Raw genomic sequence first — 22,717 nt, 5'->3', positions numbered from 1 at the left:
GGAGGTGGGCATTCCTGGGCCTCAGACAGCATGTTCCCTGGGCAGTTTGGGGGCTCTGAAAGGGAGGCAGAGTCCTGAGTTTCTGGTGCTCAAAACCAGGTTGGTCTGAGCTGTTTCAGAGCTCAGAAACAGAGGCTGTGTTTCAGTCCTGTGTTTCTGGTGCTTGTAAACAGGTTCATTGGGCTGGGGTCAGAGCTCAGAAACAGAAGCTAAGTGCTGCATTCCTGGTGCTTGAAAACAGCTTCTGTTTCAGAGCCCCAAACAGCCGAATGAGCCCAAGTCCTGCGTTTTTGAGCTCAGAAACGGAGGCTAAGTGCTGCGTTTTGGAGGCTTGGAAACAGAGACTACTAAGTCATCCGTTTTCAGCCCCCAACCCAGAGGCCCTGGGGACCCTTTTGTGGGTGGTGGGAGGGAGAGAGGGGTGGGAGGGTGGTTGGGCCAGGTGGGGGGGGGGGGTAGGCAGGGCCCGCGGACCCTCACCGGAGGTGGGGGTCTGTCCGCGCGCACCCCGGAGGCAGGGAGGCCGGCATGCACCAGGCCGAACTTCGCGTCTGAGATAGTTTCTGGCGCGAAAGGCACTTTTGGGGAGGAAACGCGAGCAGACGCCGTCTTCCAGTTCCACTCTTTATTCACCCTTTATAATGTTTTTATATATAAACAGCCATGTATTCAATATGTACATACTGTTAATAAACTAATTATGTATACAATGCCCTGTATACTGTGCACTATGTATACAATATGGAACATGATATTCAGATGCAAGTTATGACAGTGATTGATTTACGACCTGGGCAGTCACCAAGGCTGCTGCACTGCCACATTTATACATTTGTATTCAACATCTATACATTTATATATAGTAATTTAACTATGTTCTCAAGATGTACATACTATTAATGAACTAATTATGCTCTATGGATGCAATATGGAACATGATACTCATATGCAAGTTATGACAGTGATGGATTTACGACCTTGTCAGTCGCCCAAGCTGCAAGGAGCCGGAGCTGCGCTGGCACGAGCGGGCACTGCGCTCCCAGCTCGGCTCCCAAGGAGGCCCAGAGCCCGGCGGGCGCAGGCAGCTCGGCCCCAGCCCGGAGCGGGGCGCGCGCAGGGCAGGAGGGAGGCGAGGCGAGGCGAGCGCAGTCGTCCTGCTGCGAGCAGGGAGCCGGGCGCCTTGCGTCAGGGGTGGAGGAAGCCTCCCTCTCTGCGGCGCCGCTCTCCCGCTTCCGTCTCCGAGCGCAGAAAGGAGGTGCGAGGCCGTCGTGCGGGGTCGGCACCACCTGCACCTGACACAGAGACAGGCAGCGAGGCTGCAGCTGTTACTCACCAGTGACGCAGCCCCTCCAGGCGATGCAGGGAGAAGCCCCCAGGAGATGCCCCCAGGCTCTTCAGGAAGCGCCCCCGAGGTCCCCGTGCGGGTGAGGGGCTGGGACGCGGCCCCTGCTGCCGGACGCGCTGTCCCAGGCTCTGTGCGCAGGCAGCAGCAGCAGCAGCGAGCCCGTGGCAGGATGACACTTCAGCGTTTGCTCTGACTGCCCCTGACGGCCCGGCTGGGGCTCCTCCATCCCTGTAGGAGAGAAAAAAAAAGGAGAGGGCATTTCAGGAGAGGCCCAGCACTGCGGCAAATGGCCGCAGGCGTGGGTCGGGACAGTTGCTGGCAGTGCCAGCAGCAGCAGCCCCCAGGGCAGCGCTGGTCACCGGAGCTTTCCTGAACTCCCCGGGCAGCGCCCCGTCCTGCGAAACACGAGGCGCAATCCTGCCCCGCCAGGGCTTCGGTGCACAACGCTCGCAGCAGCTCTGCGCAGCCCCAGCAGCCCAAGCTGGCACAGACAGACCAGCACTGACCCCCACGGCCTGCACAGGCCCTGTGGAGACACAGAGCCTGCTCTCCTCCCTCCCAACTGCCCCGCAGACATGACAAAAAATAACAACAACAAAAAAAGCTCAGCCCCCGCGGAGCAGGGGCGCAGCGCAGACCTGCCCAGGCGCCGCACTGGGACACTCACCGCACAGCGCCTCCTGCATCTTCGTGCCGGCGCCCTGCTCCTCGACGAGGCTCAGGCTGAGCCTTTCCGACTCGGCTGCTCCCACACAGCGTCACCTGCGCTGGCAAAGGCCCTCGCGAGGGACCGGCCGCAGAATCGCAGCGAGGACGACGCAGCTCTCGCTCGAGCAGGAGCTCCCGGCCCCGGCACCCAGCCTGCGCACGCTCAGAGCAAATGCCGGGCTGTAACCCTGGACCTCGCTGGGACGGAGCAGCCAGGGATCATGGCGGCACCCCACGAGGCTCCCCCCCGTCCGACACAGCAGTACAGCCGGACGCGCAGCACCACTGAAACAGAGCTAACAAGCACAAGCATTTTGCTGGGCTCAGAGCCCAGAGCTGCCCCCTCCCCAACCCCCCAGTGCAGGAGCACCCGGTGCGAACGGCTCTTCCCCGAGTCTCAAGGCCCTCGGAGGAACGAGGAGCATCTCTGACCCCAGAGAGGAGAAACCCTGCTCTCTCTGTGGGGAAAGCAGCAGAAAAGCTTCGCCCAGGTTCGGCAGCGCAGCTGAACAACTGCCATTCAGAGAGCAGCACCCTCCCTGCAGCTCTCGCTAGCAAGCCTGTGAAGCGCACCTGGGTCACGAGTCCTGTCTCTGACCCAGCAGGGGTGGGTTCGGGGGACACAGTCTTGTACGCACTGACTCTGCCCCGCTTTTACCCCTGGGCCAGCCCCAGCGGTTCTGGCCGGGAACGGTGAGGCTGCACAGGGCCGCCCGCGCTCCCGCCCAAAGCCGAGCCTGGCGGACACGGGCTGGCACACACCAGCGCACGGGTACTCACCGCTGGGCCCCGCCGAGCTGGCTGAAGGCTTTGTCCTCTGGTCGCAGCCCACAAGGTATTTCACCTAGAGTACAACCATGCTTTTACGCTGCTTCAGCCTCCTGCCGCCTCTTTTCATCACTGGCTGGTTGTCAGAAGCAAAACTTGGTATTTGGGGAGACAGCTCACGCAGCTGGGGGAGAAACATACCCCTCTTTTGGCTTTTCCTCTGTCAGCTTCACCTGCATCACGTGAAGAAAATCCTGCGTGGATTATTCCACATGCTGCTGAGGTTATCCCATGCAATGGGGGGGGGGGGGGAGGGAAACGTCCCTGACCTCAAGGACACTGGAGATATTCCACATCACACCCACAGAAAAATAGAATTTGCTGCCCGTGCAGAACGGCCGACGAAAAATTGCAGTTAACAGAGCATGCCTTGTTCCTGAATTGGTCCTCTGATATCAGTTACTAATGTCTCCCTTTCAGGGAAAGCAATGAACTTCCATTTATGCCAAGTTAGCAGCTGCCTGTTAGGCAGCTTCTTTAGGGTTAAGTGTTCCTGTACTGCACGGCACCAGCGGTATCATACAAAGGCCCGCAGCTGCAGCGCACGTTTGCAAGGTCACTAAAACACCCAGACCGCCACCGTCTGGCTTCCGACCATTTAAAAATAAGGCCAAAGTCAGGACTGGCTTCTGTTTGACAGCTTGTACCTGAGGCATACCATCACCTCCAAGAATTAGATGCCTTTTCTGCCTATCTGTAAACCTACCTTCATTCCTTTTGCAGAGCCTGTAAGAAAGAGAGCACATCTCTCACAACTTAGAAAGAAGGAGGCTTCACAGAGCTAATGCTGAGGCTGCACTGGGTGCATGCTCGGGGGTAACAACGATGTTAATTCATTGAAGAGAAGGTTGAGGCCAAACCAGAGGACTTGGAGTCTTTGAAAGCTAAGAGCAACAACGTTCCGCCATTGGGAGAGGACGCAGTTACATAGAGGCCTTGATCTGTAAAAGACTCCCAAAGGAAAATACTTGGATTCTGGCAATTTAAAAAAAAAAAAAAATATATATATATATATATACACACACACACACACACACACACAGACCTCTCTGCAAAGCAGCACCTAGTGAGAAATGGTGCCACGTCAGTGGGATACGATTTCCATGCCTACTGCTTGGGTCTTTCATCTAACCAGACATATTGCCTGGTCTTTTCGCTATATACATCAGTTGCCTTCCACAAACACGTTAACCTGGGAGTACCCAGTACGTCCGTGCCTGCTGATGTGGCATACCCACAGGGATGCTGGATCGAGTTACTGTATTTTATCTGAAAAGAAAAATTACATTTCTCAACCAAGTACTCCAGCGCCTTACAAAAAGCCCTCTTTTTTTGGTACCAAAGTTCATTTCGATTGTTTAAAGGTTACAGTTCTTTCCCCTTCTCTGGTACCTGGGAGACGGTGCTCTGCCTCTTGGGGCAATGCTTTTTTGTCAACTGCAACGCTTGCAACGTTTTAACATGACACTGCAAATGCTGCAAGTCCAGCCTTTCCGGAGGAACTGAAGCACAGGCTCTTTGGGAAGGCAGCGATGGATTGTACGTTACAAAATCCCGCAATCAAGAAAGATGAACAGCTCTACGAGGAAGTGGGGGACGGAAGGAGGGTCATTTAATTTGGGGTCACTGAACCTGCTGCAGGGACTCTTCTGCTCCCCTCCGGGGCAGACGTACTGGAATCCCCTTGTCATCTGATCCCTCCTTCCTGCACTGCCTGGATTAGTTTCTTCTGCTCGTTTTGGCTGCGTTCTGTTAGGATAAAAAAAAATGATTCAGCTTGGGAGAACTAGAAGTAATGAAAGCAGCGACTCTTTCTTTGGCAAGCTGCTTCGCTATTATCCTTTCTTTCTTTTGTACTTTGGCTACTGAAGGGAGTCCCTTTCCTTGGCAGCGCCGCTCTGGCTCGCGGCTGACACCCATTCTCAGCTACATCTCCAGGAGCTGAGGCTGCTTGCCAGAAAAGGTTTTTATCTTTTGTTGGATGCTGTGAGTACTCACTTGCAACGTACCTGGTGTTTTCTTTCAGAAGCATAAAATAGAGAGGAAAAAGACTAATTGCATCACCTCAGTAGGTCCCCTTTCTCTTCCACAGAAGAAAGAGGAAGACCCATATTTCTCCCCACCACCCCCCCCACATGATAGCGTAGCTTTAAGCCGTGCTCCTAAGTGCTTGCCAAAGCGTTTCCAAGTCTTAGGCATCTGTTTTTTCAAAGAGGAGTTGAAAAGCTTAGCTTCCAGTACAATGCATTAGTCTGAAAAAGAGGTCATCTCAGAAGTTTATCGCGCAACAGATCTTTACAGAGACTGCTTATCTCTAGGACTGGTAGCACGAGCACCCCTTGCCAGTCAAGACAAGGGGAGAGTGCTTTGAGAAGGGGATGTGCTGGTTCTGCGCAACAGAGCATCCAGAGAGGGTGACAGCGTCTCTCAGGAAAAGTCTGAAAGCTTACCACAAGAACGTGGACTACATCATCTGGTGTGCAACACACAAACAGAACCATCAGTCAACCCGATCTTCACTTTCTGACTTCTGAGCTAATGAAAGTGCTTTTTAAAAAAGAAAGGGGGGAGGGGGTTTATTCAGTACACTAAGTTCCCGTAGGTGTTAATTTCTGTGGCTCTTTGATACCTATGTATATATATACACACTTTCCCAAGCCTAAACTACATTTCCACCTGATGGGAAAACCTGGTAATTTTTCCCATCAGCACGGGTGCCTTGGTCTTTAAAGCTCTAGCGCAAGCATCTCATCTGGCAAGACGGTCTTTACAGTAGGTTGCAGTTTGTTCAATTAAAAACTAGTTGTAGTTGTCCTACTTTCAACAGTAATTATTTCCAAATACAAAGATTATTAGCTCTCTCTCCTCCTCCAAGGAGATTTTCCTAGAACACAGATTTGCATGGAGAAAGGGAAGAAACTGGGATAAAACCATGTACTGCGTGAGCCTGACCATTCTTCCCCGTACAGCAGCACTTCAGAGAGGAGAGGGTCACCGCAAGGGGGCCTGCGTCTCTCCGGTCCGCAGCCTAACACCAAAATCTTTCTTTTTTGTTTCACGGGAACCTCGGGGAAGCCGCAGTCCGGACGGGCGTCTCACCGGCCTAGAGAGCGGAGAAGCACATACAAGGACAGTGGAAAGTTTGCAGCCCTCCCTGCTTCTTTCAGGGCAGGTCTGTTTCCTTAAGAACACTTTTGACAGCTGTTCCAGGTAAGTTCTGGTAGTTTTGGAGACAAGGACTCAGAGGCGTTTTGTGCAAACATACCTCATCTTTCCAGAGCAAGACTTTCCACGTGAGGTTAATCCACTCTCCACATCAACTGGACCAACCAGAAAGGCTGGCAGTCCTTCGATATGGGCCCCTGTCTAGCGCAATCTAGATTCAAGTCCTACAATTCATTTCTCACATGCCACAGTACCTTCCTGAGAGCATCCCGGATCCGAGGCGGACACCTCGGCTGGGCCGGCTCCGAGCTGACGAGCAGGGAGTGAAAACTCCAAATGCCAGGGCCAACCTCTGCCAGGGCCATCCCACGCATCCTGTCAGTACGGCCTTTGAGTCTGTTTCAGGTAGCCTTTTCCTCGTCCTTCTCGAAAGGAACGTGCTGTTCCTCCTTACTGGGGTTCTGCTGGAAAGAAGAACTACGTTATAATGTTGTCGAGCACAGCTATCGCTGCTCCATAAAACACAACTTTGTTGTTTTAAAGGAAACAGAGCACAGAACACAACTGCAAAGCACACTCCGTCTTTGCGGCCAGCTGGGTTGGGCAAAGTTCCTTATCCTTCGGTAGTCCAAAAAATTAGATACTGGAACGCTCGACAAAGAGGTGATACGCTGAACACAAACGCCCTGGAGGCTGAGGCAGGTAAAGGAAAGTTTCCCTTTCCAGCAACGTTTTTGGTAAGCTTTTTTACATTTGAAATAAAGAAATGTGGACAAGTTCATTAAATACAACCCCTGGTACATCCCATCGCTTCATGATGGGATGTCACACGCCTGCTGCTCATAACACCTAAGACAGACAGAAAACCCAGCCTCACCTGCCGAATCTAAGGACTTCTGTTCCAAAAATGCCCTTTCCTATACATTTCAATGAACTGAGGAAGAAACAGCAGCAATAGAAACAAGACCTGTGGGTCATCTACCTGGATCAAGTCAGCATGCAATGCTTTTTTTTTTTTTTTTTGAGGTCTTAGTCATCATGATGAGTGTAATTACTGCAACCAGCTGGGATACACCTCCCTAGACCTCCTGCCCACCTACACCTGCTCAGTGCACTGCCAGTGCAAAGACTCAGGCTTAGACTGCAAGCAGGGAATAGATGGCATGTGGAGCTCACAGAAAATCCTCTGCCCATAGTCTTTTCTGCAGTCTTCTGGAAAGCCCTGACCCCGGATGTGAAGCAAAAAGCAGCTAAGGCCTCCTTTTCTCCCCCCTCATCTCCTCACCCTGAGGGTGACTCGGAGGATTGCAGTGCTCAGGCACACCCCAGCATGAAGCTCCACCACACTCAACAAATGCATTGCTTTATACAGGACTTTGCCCTGGCACTGGGCAACAGAAGAGGAACAGCAAGGAGGAAGACTGGAGGGTGGGTGGGGGGACCCAATGCAGAGCTCTGTAGGGAACAGGAGGGTCATTTCTGGGCCTCACGTGCAGGATACAGGTGGACTCGTGCCCCTCTGGGCACACAGTGAGATTGAAAGCTGGGGAAACTGCTGCCAGGCTGAGTTTTCTGCAATAGGTCAGGACACAGGGGCAGGCACCAGAGACCTTTTCTGCACCCTCCACCACATCTAACTGGTTAACCACAGGAGGCAACACAGGATGCTCCACATGCAGCCTCCCCCTCCCCCCCCCCAGAACAGAGCAGCTGTGTGCTTCCCCACTCTGTCCAGCCTCCAGGAAACTCAGGGCTTGCACACTGGCAGACCTCACACCTCCAGAGCAGGACATGGCTGCACCCCTGGGGGGGGGGGGGAGGAGGAGAGAAGCAGGGAGCAAGGGACCTCTCCCCACACTGACAGAAGAAACACATTAGGGTTTCTGAAAACCTATCACTTGCTTATGCACCCTTTCCCCTTGGGTTCAAGCTTTGGCTTGTCAGTTTTTAATGAAACAGGATTATCAGCAACAGCAACTCCTCACAAGAGGCAGTAAGCACTGCTCCATGAAGTCCAGTTGCCTCAGAGAGCAGCATGACTTGTGTCTGAAAGGCTAGGGAAACAATCCCTAGGTGGAGGCTTCTCTGCTGAAGAGACACTGCTGCCGCTCCACAAGCTGTCTTTAGAGGAGGTATTCAAAACCCGTCTGGATGTGATCCTGGGCAATATGCTCTAGAGGCCCCTGCTTGAGCAGGGAGGTTGGACTAGATGATCTCCAGAGGTCCCTTCCGACCTAAAGGATTCGGTGAGGTAGAGAATGCCTTCAATTTTCCTGGAAGAACAGCCATTAGACTGTCTCACCTGAAGCCCAGTTAAATTACTGGTTTGATGTGCATGGAAAAAAAGAAAACACACAGCACACACACACAGAAGAGCAACCCACAGATCTGGCCTGAAAGGGTATTTTCCTCTTTCCATAGACACCAGGGGAGCTCCGAGGATGCTTTGCATGTTGACCACCAAATACCAGGAGTCCTGCTTTGGAAGCATTGCATTTGGGTTGCCAGCAGCTAACACACAGCAGTTATCTGCAGGCCTTCAAGGACAAGCCACTCAACCCCCGTGCCCAGCAGGCTCCTCAGATCACACCATGGACATAGCCACATGGAGGAGGCAGAACATGCCAAGGCCAAGCAATGCTGTGAGAGCATCTGCTCCCAGGGCTTGCCTCACTCATACCCAGCCTTGAAGGGTGCAAGACTCAGCCACAGAGGCTGACCAGAATAAGCCGAGGAACACATTTCCACTTCTGCTCCGCGGCTCGGAAAAATCAATCTGCTGTCTTCCTCGCTTGGTTAACAGCGGCAATCCTGTTCTGCAAACATCCCTGTTCCCCAGCCTCTGGGAAGCAGCTCTGCCAAAGACAAAAGGGGAAAACAGACACTGCACAAACCACAGTAACTCTGCTTCAAGGCATATATGAAGTCCCTTTCTCCTGCCTCTCTGCGCTGCCCGGCTACATTAGGCAGCACAGCGGTCCCAGAAACCGCTGCTCCCTGTGACTTGCCATCAGGTTGTCAGCACCACCCTAGGTAGAGGCTGTCAAGGTCAGGCACTCAGCCCTGGGCTCCATTAGCCCAGAGAGACTTGGGCCAGCTCATTTGTTTCTCCCTTGGGCAGCAGACAGCCACAGACAGCCCCCTCTTCAAGGGCAGGGAGCCGGGATCATGCCAGGTTGCCACATCCGAGTCACACTCCCCTGATGTTCTTCAGCAGCCTGAGGCAGGCAAAGACAAGGAAGCTCTTGCATTCCCAGTTGCTCTGCTCCAGGGATCCACCTCATGGCTTTACTAGGAAAGCCACCTTCTCAGCCACAAGTGACTGCAGATCCCTGTGCAAAACCATGCCAGGTGTCTTGTCAAAACAGAGGCCTGTCTTCAGCAGCCTCCATGCCAAAGCAGAGGCAGGGCTCAAGTCAGACAGCTAAGGGTCTCTCCATGCCTTCTGACTCCAAAGCAACAGCGACCAAGTCCTAAGCACTCTGCTGCAGCTCTGTTACCAGCTTAACAGAGCAGGCAGCCTGGGAGACATTTAGGGTCAAGAAAGCACTAGTCAAGTTGCTTGGAAGAGGAGAACGAGGAAGCCTAAGGGACAGAGCTCACACAATACATAAGCCCTGTTGTGAGCAGCACAACTGCCACGCTGGCAGGCAGGCGGGGCTGCAAGTGCAGCACTAGGCTCCTGCACACTGACTTTCACAAGGGACCCTCTAAGGTCAAGGGCTCTGGAAGCACTTGCAGGAGAAGGACAGGCCTCTTCTCCTGCTTTACACCTGCTCTTTTTCCCTTCTAGAGCACAGGGAGGCAAGTAACTGCACAGCTGTAAGCACGAGACCTAGCTGTGCCTATGACTGACCTGCAGCAGTGCCTTCACATGCTCAGGCTGCAGGGCTCAAAACCCCTGGGAGGATGCCAAGCCTGGGCCTGCCTGCCCCTGCTGCAGGAACCACCAGCTGCAGCAGTGTGAGCTGGCTCCCCTCCTCACTCAAGCTCTACCTCCCCCTCCAGCCCCTGACGAGCACACTGAGCTTCCCATGGGTGCCTGCAGGATCACGAGAACAAGACTTGTGAGAGCACAGGGGCGGGGCAAGGTGCAAAAACCTCAAGTCCAACAAGCCCAGGTGTGTTGCACTTCTGCACAGAAGCCACTTGCATCTGCCCTGCTCCAGCTTTCAGCCTAGTCTCTCCTGCCTTCAGCAGGCAATTCAGTTGTGATCCTTGGGTTGCCTTTCTCATGTGGACCACTCCTGCCACTAGGGCACCCCCTGATGACACATTCAGACCAACACTGCCATCCCTGAGGCTTCCCCTGAAAAACACTGCTCCTCAGCAGTCCCTCAGCTCCTATTGCCCAGGGGAAGGGGAAAGGGGCCACCACCACCACACCAGCTCTTACAGAGTCATAAGGAAAGACAACACATCAAGCCATTCATATGCTTTTTGGAACCAAGGCACTGAATCTCTCTGCCTGAGCTGAGCAGGGGAAAGGGGAAGAGAAGAACTGCACGCCCCTGTGTCACCACCAGCAAGTGCTGACACTGAGGCCTGCAGAAGGCATGAGCTCAGCATCTTTTTTTTATCCTACCAGATGTTCAGGAAAGGAGACTTAGGATGGATTTGCTGCCTTTTCACAGGCACCGAAGCCACTCTTTGGCTCTCCTTTATTCTGAGGAAGGGAGCCCACTCTGAGCAGACCACAGGTGAAAGCCTCTGAATTCCTGATGGGCTGGGACTATTTGAGACAGCTCAAGAGGAAAGAGCATGGCCTGCATCACAGCACAGAAGAGAGCTAAGAGGAGAAGGGGCTCGTCCAGCTTCGGGGCTCTTCCAGGGTGACAGTGACCTCCTACAAGCCATTTCCATGAGCTCCCCTTCACCTTGCTTCCTCTCTGCACAGGCTCCCAGCAGGAGGCTTTAGGCCTAGCAGGCTCAGCACACCCCATTCTTCTTGCTGCTTCATTTTGTGTCCAGCTGACTGAAAGGCTAGAAGAGCCATAAAACAATGTGAACAAGGACCCTTGCAACAGATCTGGAAAGCACATGTCCAGTTTGAGAGGAGCCAGGGGCACCAAGCCCCAGGAGGCCTTCAGAAAACCCGAGCCCAAAAGCAGATAGGTACTGTGATTTTGAGCTGGGCAAACACTTCAACAATAGCTCTTAACAATTATGGGTAACTCATGCTTATCCCAGGTTACCTTGGTCAAGGCAGCACTCCATGAACACTTAACCCCATTTAATACTTTCTAGTTCCAACCCTTTATATTTGACTCCAGGTTTCTTCTGGGAAAGAAATGCTGCCCTCCTCACACCCCCCTCAAAGCCATCTCTCTTTTATGTTGGTCTCCCTTCCCCACAAGCATCTGAAAAGTAGTGGGTTAGGAGCCTGTAGAATGCTACCCCCACCTACAAACCAGTGCCAGAACTCCTCCCCAACTCACCTTACTGAGGTTCTTACAGGTGCACCTCATTTGTACATGGCAGCTCATGTCAGTCAGCTAACCCACCCAGCTCCCTTTGCAGCTGGGACATTGAGGGGGTGCTATGACTACTGGCAATTAGTAGCAGTCAAGCTTTTTCTTAGGGCTACAGCATTCCCCACACAAGTTGCAGGAGCACCACCCCCCACAGGAAAAACCTCTTTGTAGTAGTACAGAGCCCACAAGCAAACCCCCACTGAAAAAGAAAGTCAGTCTAACTCAGCAGAACAGGAACCTCTAGTGATAAAGGAGCTGAACAGCCCCCACTGTTTCCTAAGACAAGTCCGCAGAGAGCCAATGCTTTGTGATTTCAGCTGGTCATTGAAAAGCAAAACTCTCCACACTGGGAACAGCACATCATGCTGTTCCATGCAAAACAGGGATGACTCACCCCCTTCTGCAGGTCAGCTAGGGAGAGGCCACCCAGGGAGGCTCCTTGGCATGCTCAAGATGGAAGAGCCAAGTGCTTTGTTAAAGCAGCAGAAGCTCATGCTCTTAAGGCCCAGAGATGGTTAAGAGAACTTCCCCACAGCTGCTAGCTTTTCCCCAGCTGCAGTCCTACACATACTTCCCTAAAGCTCCCCAGAGAAATACTGGCCTATTTCAAAGCCACCTCAAGCCAACAAGGCCTACCACTGCCCTTGAAAACATAGTACTGCTAAAGTTCTGCCAGACCCAGCCATCAAGCTCTCCAACTGAACTGGAGACTTCTTCAAACACTTGATGCTTGCTTGCTTGCCTGCCTGCCCTGTTTTCCCCTGCTAGGCTTACTTAGAAGAGAGACAGCTTCTTCTACACTTATGAGAACCCAGGTGCTCTGAGGAGACCTGACTCACTCCCTACTTACACACTTGAAACACCTCAGCCTCCCTGTTGGCAAGCACAGTCACCTTCAGGCACTGGAAGTCACCTAGCTCTTCAAGAGCAATCGGGTGCTGCAAGCAGAGAACAGTGCTCTTCCAGAGCTCCCTTCAGACCTGAGAGCTTAGCCACCTTCTACTGAACCCCCTCCCCCCATAGGGCAGCCTTTGTCATGGCATACAGACAGGCAACAGAGCACACTCTGGGAAGAGTTACTTAGAAAGCCTCTGGAAGGACAAGGAGCCTATGCCTGACCAGTCTTGCTGGCTTCGCTTCTCTGCTTTTCAGGTACTCACACTGGCAGCTCAGCTGGTGCTGTAGAGCTTGATCCTTTTGTTTTAACACAACAGCCCAGAACACAACCCCACTGCAGGTTAAAAAAAACAAAACATGGTTTGGATCTATTGATGAGTTGGGGGGTTCAACAACCTGTTCTCAGCTCAAGTGACAAAGCAAACCCTAGCAGCAAGCACTCAACCGCCATTAAACACTCACCCACTGAGCAACAGAAACCACAAAACCACTCCAGAGAACACCACAAGCTCAGAAGCAGAGAGCATCAGGACACACACACACACAGCAACACACAGCTCAGAACTCCCCCTAACCCTTCAGAGAACACCAAACACACTGCTCTCAAAAAACAGCCCAACCACCCCCCCTGCAACAGCCCCCTCAAAAACCAAACACCCACTCCACCACAACTCCCTGCCAGGAAACAGCCACCCCTGGGGCCAGGGCTTAAATGCAGCCCTCTGGCCAGTGGGGAGAGGAGATGTGGGTGGAAGCCCCCAGGTGACTCTGGTCAGGGAAGCCCCAGCTGAGTCTGGTCAGGGCAATTAAGGCCTACTGGTACCCTCAGGACCCTGGCGGGAGAGCAAACAAGTTTTGCTGTGCCAAAAGGCATCTTCCCTTAGAGCACCACCTAGAGAAACAGGGCTGAGTCACACTGAGCTCATCAGGTGCACAGATCTTCCCAGCAGCTGCTGTCACCTGCCCCCAAAGGCCTTCGGCAGAATGGTAGCCAAAGGCTTCTTTGAACACCGGCTAGCGCTGGATGTTGAGAACCTTCCCAACGTTTCCAAGGAGCTGTACCCGCCTAGATGCGCAGCACGAGCGCACAGTCATCCGTCTCCTGCAGCTGTTCTGTACCTTGCTAGCTATGGCTCAAGCGCTCCCAGCGCCAGAGGTGTTGGCTTTGGATTTAGCAGCAGCCCTCACAGATTTGTCTTTTCGGAGAGTTTGTCCAGGCGTTTTTGGAACCCATGCAAACTGTTCACATCCAGCCAGGAAGTCCAGAGCTTAACTATGCATTAGGCAAAGAAATACCTCTCGAACGCTTTGGGCCTGGCCTTGGCTAGCACTGCCTAGGGGCTTTTTTGCATTGGTCCTTGCAACGCAAGAGGTAGAAAGCAACAGCTGTCTTCTTTTCCAGAATGCTTTGGTGCTCCCTCAGAAAACTCTGAGCCTCCTGAATCACTCTGCTGACAGTTAAGAGGCCTGGCCCTGTAACGATTGCCTGCCCTGTCCAGACCCTGAATGCACTAAGAGGTCTTAACTGCCTCCAGCAGCCTCACCTGGCACCTCCGCCCACGCACCCTTTGCCCATTGGCTTGAGGGCTGTATTTAAGCTGAGCCTTGGGGCTGGAGGCTTTGTTTAGTGGGGGTTGGGGGGTGTCTTTAGGGTTGTGTTGTGTTGGGTCTTTATGTTTCTGTGGCAAGTTGTGGGGTTTGTTTTTAGTGTGTTTCCCCTCCCCACCCCCCCTTAGGTAAGCCTTCTAGTTGTGATGTGGCTTTGTTTGTGGTTTTGGTTTCTGCATATGAGTCTCAGAGCTGTGTTGTGGTGTCATTCCTGCTCTTGGGGGGGTGGGGGGGTTTACAAGGGTGTTGTGGCTCTAGCTTGAGCCCTGCTTCTTGAGGGGGGTGGGGGGGGTGGGGTGTTTCCTTAAGCAGTTTTCTGGATGGACTGGCTGTGTTATTTTTTCCCAGGGCTGGGAGTGGGCTCTGTTGTTATGTAGCTCTGCCTGTTGCACCTGGAGATGTTAAGGGGCTGTGTTGTGCTCAGTGAGGTAGTTCCCTGGTGGGTGGCTAGCCTTGGGTTGTGGATGCTTGTTGTGGTGGGGCTGACTTACTGCAGTTGCTGCAGGATGTGTCCCCAGAACAGGGAGGAAGGGCTGGCCAGCACCAGGTTGTTCTCAAGCCAGGCTTTCTGTGTTATGCTTCCCAGAGTGTTTGGGTCAGTGTTAATCCTTGTGCTGAATGCTTAAGGCCCCCCTGAGTGGAGGAGGGAGCAGCAAGTGAGTCAAAGCCTGTTTCTGTCCCCAGACCCTCATGGGTGACCCAGTCACTCATGACTGCTCCTGACCCAGTCATTCATGACTGCTGGGTTTGGGGGGCTGGGTGCCCTGCAGTGTGTTCACAGCAGGGAAGCTTTTCTGAGGGCCTTGTTAAGCTTTCTGCAGGCCCCTAATGGGGGCTGTAGCTTAGTCAGGGAGGCTTTTCCTCAGGTGTGGGGTAACACCCCCCCCTGGTTAGTCAACTGAGCTGTGAGGACTTAACCCTTCTTGTCCCTCTCCTAGGGCTTGAATGCTCAAAGCAAGGCTAGCAGTTGTCAGGGTTTCAGAGGATTTTTTTTAAATCCCTCCCTGAGTTCCCCTCTCCCTGAAAGAGTTTCAAGGCTCTGGGGAAATGTACTCAGGCCTGATTAAACCCCCCCCCCCAGGCATTTGGGAGAAGTCACTGCTCACATGTGCATGTAAGACAGTGTGGCAGCCTTGGTTGAGCTTGGTTACTGTGCATGGGTGCTCAGGTGTCCGATATGGGATTGCACCACTACCACTGAGAGGGCAAACCAGACAGCTTTCCCATGCTCTCTTCTCCTGCTTGCACTGTTGACTTGCCTGCTTCATGGGCTTCCTCAAGAGCTGGGAGAGGGATGCTTCAAGCCAGGCAGCCTGGGTTTCTTCCAAACCAGGGGAGGTCAGCACTGTTAACTTCTGTGGCTTCTGAGTCCCTCCAGGATTTTTCTGTGTGTTTTAAGGGTAGCACTAAAAAGAAAAGGTCTCTCTCAGGGGTTGCATGAAAAAAAGGAAAGCCACCTGGATTTAACTTGAGAAGGTGTGGGGGGTGTTGGCTGTGTAGAGCAGCCTGAATGCTCTTGAGACTCAAGTGCTCTTGAGACAAGGCAGCATGTGGCTTCCACCCTGAGAACAAGTACAGCTCCTTGTTCTGTTTGGGGTGTCCTGGGCCAAGGTCCTCCTCTAGTTAAAAGGAGCACTTGAGGAGAGATGCTGGGGTGGTTTTTACCTTTTCCAAGGAAGGCTTGCTACAATGCCTGGTGCTGCTGGTGCCCCCTGGAGTGGGAGAGGCAGAAGGGGAGCAGGGACTGGGTCAGAGTAACAAGGGGTGGGTAGAGCTGCCTGTGGCACAGGGCTGCTTTCTCCCTTAGAAGAAGCAAAACATCTAAACTAACCTTGCTGCTAAGGCCTTTAGGTAGGGAAGGGAACAGTGACATGAAAGAGAGCATGTAGCTTCTGAGGAAGTGAGCCAAAACTGTGGAGTAGCTCTACTAGGATGTGCTTTTGTAGTTGTCTGTTAACATGAGAAGAGCAGGGTGACTTCAGGCAAGGGCTTCTCAGCTGAACAAGTCAAGTGCAAGGAAGCAGCAACAGCCCTCAGGGAGGGAAGAGCTGTTCTCATGCCTCAGGTCTCTGTGGGTTTCTTGTTCTTTCACCAGCCAACTGAATGGGTTCAGGCCCTCAAGCAGGAACCCAGCCTGGCAAGGACCTGGGTCCCTGCCTGGAGAGTGGGGGGGGGGGGGGTGAGGAAGGCCTGCAAGTCAGGGTGCTGGGGGCCTGCTTGCTTGGGGGAGCTCCTGCCAGCTGCAGCCCAGCCAGCTCCTGCCTCAAGCTGTCCCCTGGCATGGAGGGGCTGGGGCAGGCAGGAAAGCAAGGAGGGCAGCTCTTGGCATGAGCACTCAGAGCTGTCCCTGGGGAAAGCAGGGTTTCTGGACTGCCCCAAAGCAGCAGGTCTGCTCTGCAGTGCATTAACAGCTACAAAGCTGCCTGAAGGATCTGGACAGAAGGAAATGAGTGTGACCCCCCCCCCATTATGGGGGGGGGGAAGAGCTGCTGGCCCCCTTTCTGCTGCTGGAGAGGCCAGAGCTGTGGGGTGTGTTGGGCCCAGCAGGCCTGGGGAGCCCCCCCCCCCCCCACTGCCCCTGAGCTGTGGGGGCTGGCTGGGAGGGGGCAGGTGGGGGGTGCTTACCTGGGTGCTGGTCTGCTCTGAGCTGGGGCTGAGGGGTGCTGCTGGTGTGGGGCAGGCTGTGGTGGTCTGAGCAGGCTGTGTGCTCTCCTCTGCCTCGGTTTTGGGGTGGTGGGTGCTGCCCCCTGCTCCTGGGCTGTGTTTGAGGGGCAGCTGCTTCCTGCAGGCTGCTGGAGGGCTCGGTGTCTCCGAGCAGGGGCTGTGAGCTGCTCGGCAGTGTGTCCCCCCCCGTGTCCTGTGGTGGGCGGCCGTTGGCCCGGCCCGGGGTGGGGTGGGGGGGGCGGCCGGCGCGAGGCGGCCGTTGGCCCGGGGTGGGGTGGGGTGGGGGGGGCGGCCGGCGCGAGGCGGCCGTTGGCCCGGGGTGGGGTGGGGTGGGGGGGGCGGCCGGCGCGAGGCGGCCGTTGGCGTGGGGTGGGGGGGGCGGCCGGCGCGAGGCGGCCGTTGGCCCGGGGTGGGGTGGGGGGGGGCGGCCGGCGCGAGGCGGCCGTTGGCCCGGGGTGGGGTGGGGGGGGGCGGCCGGCGCGAGGCGGCCGTTGGCCCGGGGTGGGGTGGGGGGGGGCGGCCGGCGCGAGGCGGCCGTTGGCCCGGGGTGGGGTGGGGGGGGGCGGCCGGCGCGAGGCGGCCGTTGGCCCGGGGTGGGGTGGGGGGGGCGGCCGGCGCGAGGCGGCCGTTGGCCCGGGGTGGGGGGGGCGGCCGCGGCCGGCGCGAGGCGGCCGTTGGCCCCGGGGTGGGGGGGGGCGGCCGGGGCGAGGCGGCCGTTGGGGGCGGGGGGGTGGGGGGGGGGGCGGCCGGCGCGAGGCGGCCGTTGGCCGTGACAGAAGCGGCCCCGGGAGCGGGGTCTTTTCCCGGGTCTGGCGCCTCTGGCGGCGGCGGGAGCCCTGCTCGGCCCGAGGCAGCCGCTCGCCGCGGCGGGGGAGGAGGAGGAGGCGGCGGCGGGGCTGCCCGGCCCCGCGGAGGGGGAGGCGGAGACCCCCGGCCCTCGAGAGACCTGCTGGAGGTGAGTGCCGGAGCCCCGGGGCGAGGCAGGAGGGACGCTGGGGACAACCGGGGGCGGGGGAGGCACCTGAGCTGGCCCCTCTGGGGGGCTGCAGGGGGGCTCCTTGTGCCCGCTGGGCGGAGGGTCTAGGCAGGGCCCTGAGCCAGTGGCCGACCAGGGCCACAAGCCCTGGTGAGGGACCCTTGAAAACCCAGCTGGCCCGGGGGGGGGGGTGGCGGGGGCTGGGGCACCTTTTGCCCCTTGTGGCTGTAAATGCCCTGAGGGGAAGCAGCAGGTGATAGTGTGTGGGGGCTGCTTTTAGCAGGTGGCAGTCACCTGTTTTCCTGTTGGACTTGCTGTTGTGGCCCACTCGTTGCTTGTTGTGGGCTTCTTTCCAGGCTGTGTGCTTGTTGAAGGACACTTCTGGGTCTTTGCCGTGGACAAGCTGTGGAGCTCGGTAGGCTTGAGATGCTAGTGAATTGCCAGAGGAGCCATCCGGTGAGGTGAGTTGCTGTATGTTGTGACCTTGCACTCTCTGGCTAGTCCATTGACATCAGTGTTGATCAGCTGGACTGGGCTGAAATAACCCCCTGAACAAGCTTTACCTGGAGGTGTGACAGGTGCTGGCTGGCCCTGTGTGGAAGGATGGGTCGTGTCAAGTACTGTAGGCAATCACAAGGTACAACTGTGTCTGCTGTGCCTCTTCATTGCAGGCCTTGGGAAAATGCTTCAGCCCCCAAAGAGGAGAAGGTGGGGTGGTCTTGCAAGGCAGGCATCCCTGGAACCTGAAGGCTCCCACGAGAAGGTGAAAAACGTCGTCGTTGCTTTGTCTGCCTCGTGTTGCTTGGGATGTCTATGTAGAGGACGAGTCAAAGGATTGCTTCAGAGACCACCTGAGGCTATTGCATCTTCAAGTAGGTCCCGTGACCGCCTGTGCAGTGTATGATGTGTGTAGGAACTTGGGGCGGCATGTGAAACTGTGTTGCTTACCAGGGCACGGGGACCCTTTGGAGCTTGGCATGGTGTGTTTCAAAGTTAATCCTGTGCGAGGGCCCTTGAGAAACCCTGTGTTTTGGATGTAGTGGGGCCAGGGGGCACCTGGGGAGAAGTGAGTTGTAGGATGTGGCACTTGGCACTTGCTGTCTTGTGTAAGAGTTGGAATGCAGGTTTGAAAGGAGAGCGAGACCAGTTTGTGGGTAATTTCAAAAGGGATGAATGAGTTGTGTGGCCAGTGAGAAGGAGCAGCAGTCGAAAGGCAGCATCAGCAGGCGAGGCCCTATTTAAGCTGCTTAGTGCTGCTGAGCGGTGTGTCTTCGAACAGTACATAAGCTGAAGCCCTCAGCTAATGCCCCAAATAATCCAGGCATGGCCCGAAACCGTGGGCGGGGAACTTGCCCAACTGCCTCAAATGAGGGGTTAGTGTTGCTTGAATAGCAGCTTCAGAGGGAAGCACAAAACCTCCGGAGCGTGCTTCCTTGTGTCTTCTTTTACCCTAACTTGGGGACTGGGAAGTATGCAATAACCCAAGAAACTAGAGAAGTGCATTTTTCCCCCTGATTTGCCTAATAGTGAATGAGAGGGGAACCTCAAAAAAACAAAACCCTCTAAGGTTTGAGGTAGTGATGGATGAAAATCCATCCATGGGAGGGAATGTCAAGGCCATAATAATGTACGTGGGGTTGTGTTTGGGAGAAGTGGAAGCTTGTTGCTCCCTTGGGAGCAACATGTAGCAGTAGAATGATACTGCAGACCTGGTTGAGCCTACAAAGAGTAGAGTGTTCTCATCAGGCGAGTTCCCCCCCCTGTGGTGCTCTGTAGGGAATGCACTAGTAAAAATGCACAGACTCCACCCCATGAATTAAAAGCACTTGATTTCCCACCCCCCCCCTCCCCCCCCCAGTTCCATTCCAAATGCTGGAGTGGATTTTGTCCTGGGTTAATATGGTTGTCCTTTGCAGGCCCCTGCTGCCTTTGTGCTGTGCTTTTTAAAGCAGATGGAGTACCAGCTCAGAGCATTGCATCGAGGGTGCCTTGGACTATTGGGGTGCCTTGCCTTCCCTTGTGCCTTTTGTGATTAACTTAAATCAGGCAAGGCAAGGACACCTTGAGCTCAGGCCAGGGTGTTCAAAGGAACTGGATATTGACTGATGCAGTTGAGAGTGAAGTTGGTGGGGGCTCCTGGTTGTCTTAATTTCCAGGGTCAGCGTTGTGTTCCTTGTGGGGAAAGTCTACTTCTCCTGGTTGAAGTCAGCAGCAAGCTGACCTTTTTCTGTGTTTATCCAGCAGGTTTTTTCCAGGGTGTGTAACTGGGCCTTTGGTCATCTGCAGAGTGCTGTGCTGACATGGAGAAGGATGTGGGCTTCTTGGCCTGGGGGCTGGCTGCAGAGGGCCAGTGGGACCTGCAGCTGTGTGGGCTGGCTTCCTTAGCTTGGCAGGACAGAGGAGTTCTGGGTCTCTTCCACAGCCAGCCAGAGGCTCAGGATCAGCTCCAGGTGCAGGGAGGAGCTCCAAGGGCTGTAGTGGAGCTTACTGCAGCAGGCAGCTGTCTGCAGTGCCTTTTGTGCAGGTAGTGATGCTTCAGGCAGGTGAGGCCTGCCTGAGAGGCTCCTCTGGACTCCTTGAGAGGGGTAGGTCGGTTGAGGTGCCCCTGTCCTTGTCCTTAAGCTTGAAGGGGCTTTCCTGCAGTGGTGGTGGGGCTTGGGGTCCCTGTCGGGTGCCCTAAGGTGCAGGAGCAGAAGCGCTGCGAGCCACCGATTGTCTCTTTCCTGGTGAAAGGGCCCATTGTGAGTGAGTAGCCTTAGTCCCACAGAACTGCTTTGCCTGGCTCAGAGGTCAGTGCCGTCTGGAGGCACGGAGACACCTGTGTTTTGAGGGCAGAACTGAAGGCATCTTGCAGGCCCTGAAATACTGAGTTTGAGGGGGAGCAAGGCAGCGGAGTAGGTAGTGCGAGGGAGGTGGCATCAGCAGAAGCAAAGAAACAGCGGTGTCCCTTTTCTGAGGGCAGGACTGAGCCTAGGGATATACTGAGCCTCTTGTGACTCGCCCAAAGTTGAGGCGGACAGAGTTTGACAAGAGTTGGAGTTCTATGTGTGAGAGCAACACTATTTCCCTAGGACAGAATAGGCAATGGGGTGGTTGCTGTGAAGAAGTAGGGGAGTACCTGCTGTGTCTGGATGCCGGTCAGGTAGCAGCTGTAGCTTCCTCTTCTGTCTTCTGTCACCTTAGCTCTGAGGCCTGTGGGGAAGCTGCCGTAGTTGACACGAAGGATAACATTACTGGAGGTCTACCGAGTTGTGTAATGAGTTTCCTTGGTTTGCCTGGTGAGATGATGAAGGTTATGCTAGTCCTGATGAATGTACTTGCTTGCCACTTGCTAGCAGAACAGGCAGAAGGTTGGGCCTGGTTCTTGGTGTGCTGGGTTGCAGCTTGTGTGTTTGAGGCTGAGGGAGAAGAAGTCTTGATGCTAGTGTCTGCTGCTTTGTGTAGCAGTTGATTGCAAGTACTTGGCTACAGCTTCTGCTGGGAAGTTTGTGGTTGTTTCAGAAGAGGGTGTTTTGGCATGTGGTGGTTGTATGGAGTACAGAGATGCCCCTGTGAGGGCTACTGTAGTGATTAAACCAAAATTGAAGTGGTGGTCTTGGTCCAGCAGCTTGGTTCCGGTGGTGAAGACAGCCTGAATTCTGACACCATGGATATGCTGCTTGGCAGTCTTTTTTGCTGTTGCTTAGCTTCTGTGTCTAATGTTGCAGGGATGGAATGGCTTGTGGAGTGTGGTGGTGATTGGCCTCAAGGTCTGGCTGCCCTGAGTCCTTGACTTGCCTGCAGCTAGTTGGCAGATGGCGATTATGCCGAGTGTGGATGGGCATGCAGGTGTGCTTGCTTCAGGGAAGGCTCTGCAGACTTGACTGAGGCCCTGTTTCTGAGGTGGAAGTGAGTCTGGTCAAGAGGGCAGCCTTGTGGGTTTCAGAGGGCGTAGCTGAGGCCCATCTGCCCTTCTCTGTGAGGGGGTTAGTAGCCTGCATTGCAGGGTGGTTGAGAAGGGAAAGGCCCTGCAGGTGGTAAGGTGGTCATGGCTGGCAGGTGGAGATGGAGAAGCACTTGTGATGGACTGAAATCTGCCTTTGCTGTCAGTGACCAGAGTGAACTCTCTAGAATTTACCTTCTAGAGCCAGCTTAATACTGGCTGAGGCTTGCTCTTCTGCTGAGAAGACTAGAAGGGTCTCGTCAATCTTTGACCTCGGTGTCTAGGTTGGTTTCTCAAGCCTGCCTTCAGCTCCTTTCAAGTCCCAATGGTTCCTATTGTTGCATCAGCAGAGTGGGCTGCAGAAGGGGCTTGAGTCTAGGCTGCTTCCTGCTTGTGTTACGGTGAAGGGGGTTGGCATTGAAGGGGTAAGCCTTTTTTCCCCAATGTGGAAGGATTATGAGCTGGGAGGCTTTGGTTACTGGTGGCTTCGGGACAAGTTTTAGCAGTGACTTTTTGGGAGCAGGTGCAGGACAAATGAAGAGCCTTGCCCTGGGGGTGACAAAGTGAGCAAGGGGATGTAATGGAGTGGCTCAACTAGTTGATTAGAAAGAAATTCTCTGAGCCTTGTCGTCATAGGTGTTCCTATAAAAGAGGTGCAGCACCTCTTGGGTGAGGAAGGATTGTCTGTGGGTCGCTTTTACTTACCTTATGCAATGCAGCGGTATCTTTCTAGTTTTATTCCTTCCTCTGAAATAGTTTCAGGTTGTTCTGCTGGGTGCTTGGCTCCTTCATGGGGCTGTAAGGATATAAGGCCCCATCCTTGGCCTTAGCCTATAGATGAAGCAGGCGGTTTCACAGCTGAATCTGAGTTGCTTCTGCTGCTTGAAACGAGACTGAGGTGGACCCAGGCAATTGGACTTTCTCTCAGGTCCAACTGTGGAAGCCTTTCATGCGGGAGTACCTAAGATAGCTGGGGAAAGGCTGTTGCTGATGGGAGCACAAGGAATGGTAGTGCAGGATACCAGACTGCCTGCTACAAAAAAATTTGCTACCAGAGGCTCTTAGCCCTGTGTAGGTATGGTCATAGTGCTCTTGGACTTCAGGTGGCCCCTCTAAGTAGACTCAAATGG

The 22,717-nt window shown here is 54.6% G+C and overlaps 2 long non-coding RNA genes across 5 annotated transcripts; both read right to left on the bottom strand.

Moving 5' to 3' along the window:
* Positions 1-610: 610 nt before the first annotated feature.
* On the bottom strand, positions 611-2,348 carry LOC138067126 (uncharacterized). The gene is made up of 2 exons (XR_011140796.1): positions 2,013-2,348; positions 611-1,573 (listed from the first exon to the last, which is right to left on the bottom strand). It is a non-coding gene; the product is annotated as an uncharacterized lncRNA (long non-coding RNA).
* A 1,586-nt stretch (positions 2,349-3,934) lies between these two features.
* LOC104152308 (uncharacterized) lies at positions 3,935-16,878 on the bottom strand. 4 transcript variants are annotated; one of them, XR_011140794.1, is made up of 5 exons: positions 16,651-16,878; positions 15,285-15,431; positions 4,514-6,507; positions 4,274-4,397; positions 3,935-4,150 (listed from the first exon to the last, which is right to left on the bottom strand). It is a non-coding gene; the product is annotated as an uncharacterized lncRNA (long non-coding RNA). The 4 variants fall into 4 exon arrangements; XR_011140793.1 differs by having other exon boundaries at positions 3,935-4,397; XR_011140795.1 differs by lacking the exon at positions 4,274-4,397.
* Positions 16,879-22,717: the final 5,839 nt, after the last annotated feature.

The sequence above is a fragment of the Struthio camelus genome, chromosome 4, assembly GCF_040807025.1.
Source record: "Struthio camelus isolate bStrCam1 chromosome 4, bStrCam1.hap1, whole genome shotgun sequence".
In the NCBI taxonomy this organism is placed as follows: domain Eukaryota; kingdom Metazoa; phylum Chordata; class Aves; order Struthioniformes; family Struthionidae; genus Struthio; species Struthio camelus.
This window is presented reverse-complemented; position numbering and strand designations above follow the sequence as displayed.